We start from the raw sequence: 6,000 nt of genomic DNA, 5'->3' as shown, positions 1-6,000 counted from the left end.
GGTCTGTCGTTTTGTCGGTAGTTTACATAGTTTCTTGTTTGTCGGTCATGTGGTGGAGAATTTCTCCCAGAATCGTAACTGCGCATTGGACTGTTGCGTCTGAAGTTATTCTGTCTCCCTTGATAATAATTTTTTGGTTCCCATATTGTCTGTTTCTCTGATTGTCTCTGTGATAGTCACTACTGCAGAGAGGTGATCTTTCCCTGTAATTATTACTACTCTGCCAATGGTTGTCATATGGGTGGTGTCTGTTTTGTTCACGATTTGTGTTGTGAGAATAGCCTTGTCGTGTCCAGTTATTATTTCTGTTATCGCGGAATTGCGACGGATGTGACATGTAATTGTTGGGTTCCTGTTTTCGCGTTCCGCCATTGTCAGTGTCAATTTCTAATTCTTGTAAGAGTCCCTGAAAAGCTTCAATGTCGTCTTTGCAACGTCCTGCCAAAATAATATTTCTTAAATGTTCAGGCAATTTCATTAAGCAAATGTGGATGAGTTCTGAAGGGCTGTATGGGTTTGAAAGATATTGATTCTTATGTAACATGTCTTCAAAATATTTCGCAAGACTGGAAAATTCAGATTGTTCGAAATGTTTCATCATTATGATGCTATGTTTTACTCGGTCTTGTGTAGCTTGAGACCAATATGCTGAGAGGAAGGCATGATAAAATTCTCCTTCACTGTGACAATCGTGAATGACCGATCGCATTCTTTCAGCTGGTTCATTCTCTAAGTAGCCACACATAAATTCTAATCTGTGCTCTAATGACCAGTTGGGAGGAAAACAATGAGAGAATTGATGAAGCCATGCTTGTGGATGAATGTCGTTGCCGGAATTCTTAAATGTTTTGAATTTAAGTGTAGTAATGAACAGCTTATAGTCAAAGTCATCATGTCGGCGAGTCGCATATCGGTCATTGTTACGTCGTTTCGGCGGTTCCATTTCAAAATTCGGTGCACCTTGCCAATTTCTTTCATAAATTCCGAAATTTGCTGTGTTATTATTTTGTGGCTGTTCCGTATTTCTATGTCCCTCTTCCCGTATTGGGGCGCGAGTGTCCTCTGAAATACGTAATTTTTGTATTACTTGTGCCAACTGATCTTGTACTTCCCAGATTTCTCTTTTGTATTGAGTATTAATTTGATTCTGATTTTGTTTGAATTTCTTAATTTGTTCATACTCTTCTGTGTCAGTGATGGCTACAGGTCTTGTGTCATTCAGATCATCATCTACCTTTGCAGATAAGTTAGTGAACTGATCCGGAAGTTCGGCTACTTTCTTCGATAGTGTACTTATTTCCTCAGTGTGTTTTTCTGAACCAAGTTTCAGAGTGTCCATTTGTGTTGAAATCGTATCTACTGTGTTCTTTAAGTTTTCCTGAGTTTTTGAAAGTAGCGTAACCGAATCGTTAGATGCAACTGAGTCAGTTTTAGCTTGCAAGGTGTCGTGATTTTAATGAACAATAGTTTGCAGTTCTTTTATGGCTGCTTCGTGATTCTGTAATGCATTTTCATGACGCGAAAAAATAGGTTGGAAATGCTCACAGATTTGTGTTTTTACGTCATTACAGACTTTTTGACATTTCGATTCGATGTTATGTAACTTAGGAGTTAAATCTTCACGTGTTTGTTCAAGTGTGATGTCTAACTTTTGAAGATTTTGTTCCATTGTGTCTAACTTTTTAAGATTTTGTTCCACTGTGTCTAACTTTTGAAGATTTTGTTCCATTGTGTCTAACTGTTGCTGTGTTTGTCTCTGGTGTTGTTCCATTGTGTCTAACTTTTGAAGATTTTGTTCCATTGTGTCTAACTTTTGAAGCCTTTGTCCCATTTGTTGCATTAACTGTAATAACAGTGCACTGGTGTCTGAAACATGTTCCTCAGTGCTTTTCGGCAGTGAATTTGCACCGGCAACATTCACATTTTGACAAGCAGAAAATGTGTCTTGACTTATTTGAGAAAACGGTGAGGACCCAAAACCTGAATCTACAGTATTTGCGAAATTGTGTCCTGTCATTTCGGATTCCTGAGGCGAGCTATTGCCGACGATCGATCGATAATGCTTCCCTGTTCACTAATTGTTTCACTGCCTACACCATTATTTGCAGCCCGCTCCATTTCCCTATGCACAATTATCAAATTACTACTTTGAACATTAGTTAATTCATTACATGGTGGCGCTAACACACTGCTTTCGTCTTCACTGTCATTTCTCAGTTTACTTTGGAGCCTAGTATTACGTTTTCCACACGCCATTATTGTGACAATATTTCACACGACAACACAGAAAAGCACAGTTTGAAGAGCAAAAATAAGAGAACACATTAACATAGCACTGAAAATAATATCTAATTAATTGCAAGCGCAGCTGCGAAATACTTGGTGCAAATTTACATGCGTGCCACACCTGTTTTACTGTACAACAATAAAAGACTGCAACTACAAAGGAGATTCTCTCTACAATTACGCGCTAGCAATAAACAAAACTACACTAATTACACAAACTACAAGAAAAAATCAGAAGATTCCAGTGAGGTATCCTCGGCTAAGGGTCGACATATGTAACGTCCCCTTAGAAAAATTATACATGACTGTGTTTAAACTGACACGCAATATTTTTAGCGCAACGCAATCTGACTTTCAAAAATCCCTACAAAAGAATGGCCCTGACTAACATTAACCTATACGTTTCACAAATCACTTACCTCACAAAAATCTTCGTTACTCAAGCTACTGCAATACAGCGAGCGCCACTACTGCCAGCTAAATAAAAGATTCAAACTACGGAAGGCACTAACTACTGATAGGCATTGTTAGCAAATGAAAGATTTTAATAGAGAACAAACAATGTATTTACCTTAATAGTCATCAAAAGTCATAATATATATAGCAGTTCATGACATCCAGTCTTACAAATTTCAAAACTCCGCCATTTCTCTCCCCACATCCACCACTGCTGGTGGCTCACCTCCAACTGCGCAACGCTACGCGCTGTTAACATCCAGCTGCCCAACACTACAATGACAGACAACAATGCAAACTAGCCACAGACTGCACACAGCACAGCCAGTGATTTTCATATAGAGCGCTACGTGGCGGCGGCGTTACCAATATAAGAACCTAAACAGCCTACTTACAATAGGTAAAGCTGACCTCTTTCCCTTGGGGAAGGCGATCTTAAGCGGTATTGGCTCAAACGTCGTAGCACTATTCGATCCCCCCTCGAAACTTCAGTCCTCCAACCGAGCTTTGAGACTAGCAGAGGGGAGAGTGCAGAAAATTCAGTTGATGTGCTCCAAAGGCACAAGTGGTAACCTGCTGGGTAGTTTTATTAGAGCGAAATTTCTGCTGCAGATTCACACATTCGCTACAAACGAATATCTGCAATTTTTCGACGTACTCGTCAGTCTATTGGACAATCGCAAACTCTCGAGTGATTACTTCTGAACAATATGGTGCATCTGGATACACTTTCGCAGTACGGGGTGCGCAATAATTTTTGTTTTGTTTGCCCCACCGTTATCGCGACTATTAGTAACGGAACAATATCTCAGAATGAAAAGAAAACCATGTTTGACCCATGGCTATTACGGCATCTGAGGGCTTAACGTTGAATCGAATACGAACTCATTACAAACGGAGCATAAGTTTGGAGTGGAGAACAGTTGGGAAGGAACTTCTTTTTTTTAGACTTGGTTTTATTGAACCATAGTACCAATTATAGATACAGAATCATACATAGTGAGAAATCACTGTGTAAATAAGCTCACTGACCAAAAAATTTGACACACCTTGAGAAGTCATTATTGGCATCATTTAATACCCTGTAAGTCCGCCCTGGACTTGATAACAGCCTGGGTTCTGTAATGGAGTGAGACCACAAGGTTGTCTAGGTAAGTTGATGCTAAGTTAAGTCACTCGCTGAGGATCTGATCAAGCAGTTCCATCAGACTGCGGGGATACTGCCGCCGGCTTTTTACCCACTCTTTCAACATGTCCCACGCATTTTCAGTGGGGTTCAGGTCAGGAAAAACACCCCCAAAATATCACAGACCAACTTCCAGCTTGCACCTGATCTTGTGCATATTCAGGATAAAATGCTCCATTTGGCCTTCGATGCACTCGACTACGTGCGTCATTTGAATATAGGCACAAACGTGATTATTCAGGCTACATTAAGTTCCACAAATCAGCTACTGTCCACGTTTGTATGGTTTCTAGCCCATTGAAGACTCGCAGCTTTATGTGCCCGTGCGAGGAATGGCTTCTTGCGAGGTGACCGGTTCCACATGTTCATTGCATGCAGTTCCCGTCCCAACGTTTTCTCGCTGACAGGTTGGGATGGACCTTCAATCATTGCCTGTAGCAATTCCTGTCGGGTTTGGAATCGATTTTGATTCACAAGCCATGAAACGCTTCTCCGGTAAAATTCGTGTTTCGAAGCCACGTGTGTTACACTACTGCTTGTAGATACATTGAACTGTCCGCCGCAAAACGTCAACCAATCCAGCAACTTCACTCACCGTGTGGCCATGGGCACGACGAAACACGATTCCCCTTTTTGCCACTCTGTGACGTCGTTTCTTTCAGTCATGTCCGCTTCAAACATAAATGTCACATTGATGACTACTTCCTTATGACCAGGTAGAGGCAGTGCGCGTGCGGTTGATCACTTAGCTCGATCGCTGCACTATCTGTGCGTGCGCACTGGAGTGACTAAATTTTTGTCCGGTGAGCTTAGCTTGAACAATGATTTTAAATTATTTAACGGTTTCTACATAGGTTCAATAGTTATACTTAAGGAATCTTGACATACCAACCGTAGACAAAATAGAATATAAGCAAGAGAACCCAGCGGAAATTGGGAAGCATACACTTCCAAATTAGAGCGCTGATACAAACACAATATAACCTTAAATTTCATGTATTTACGTTATAGTCCCGCACAAAACAAAAAAAAAGCGCTTTGTATATTTGAGAATATCCGTGACAAGGTAAAACAGGAGCACTTGTTGCAAGGGCCACCTTCAGTTTCACAAGGTTTTGCAGTAAGCAGTTTTGCTGTGCTTTGAAAAAACTATAAGTAAACAGCATCTTTCTTCCGACAGTTGCACAAAGGATTATCTTTGATGCTTATAAGACATAAGTGGGAAGGTGTTGGTCTATGGTGGTGCGCCTTCGTACCTGGAGTTCGGCTTCCCGTTCGCTTGATATGTTCGAAACCAGTGGGTTCTTCTAATTGCTGGTTGCACGGCAGCGTGGTGTTGACCTTTATGATAGACGAACTTAGCGCCCACTGCTTCCTTCGCGTATACTGTATAGTTTGCACAGGTTTTTTTGTTGTTCTTCAATTGAATTTGTTTTTCTTTAGTCGAATTTTTATGTTATTCAAAAACTGCAATATCTTCTAAATTTTTCACGCTAATTTAGCCGATAGAAGCATGATGTTTTCCGAATATTTTTCTGACTAAAAAGCGAGTGTGGTAGCCGGAGTCGGAGATCTCAGTTAATCCTGTCTTTTGAGTTCATGCGGTGATATTTCCATAGAAACTTTTGTCCTCTGACACATATTTCTTTAGAGTCAAATAACATTTTCACAGATTTAGCTTTATAAATGTTTTAATAGAACAAAAATGTTCATAAAAATGTTCGTCCACTTATGGGTTGAATTTCCAAAAACACTGAAACTCGTATTATTTTATTTATAAGGGAGAAGTCAAATACCAGTTTTCACAGATGCAGCTATAAAATGCTTTAGTAGTTCGTTAACAATGATCTGTTTTCAAAAACATTTAATCCATTATTTTACCTCTTAGTATTTGAATTTCCAAAAATGCTGAAGCACATATTTTTTAATTTCTGACTGAGAAACCAAATACCAATTTTCGTAATTCTACAAGTAGCTTAAAATTTGTCTTATTAACGACATATTTTGAAAAAGCCTTTCATCTCCTACTAGGGGAGGAATTTCGAAAAATCCGTTACTAAATAATGCCTACA

The sequence above is a fragment of the Schistocerca cancellata genome, chromosome 3 (genome assembly GCF_023864275.1).
Source record: "Schistocerca cancellata isolate TAMUIC-IGC-003103 chromosome 3, iqSchCanc2.1, whole genome shotgun sequence".
NCBI classification, from domain to species: Eukaryota; Metazoa; Arthropoda; class Insecta; order Orthoptera; family Acrididae; genus Schistocerca; species Schistocerca cancellata.
Note: the sequence above shows the minus strand (reverse complement) of the source record.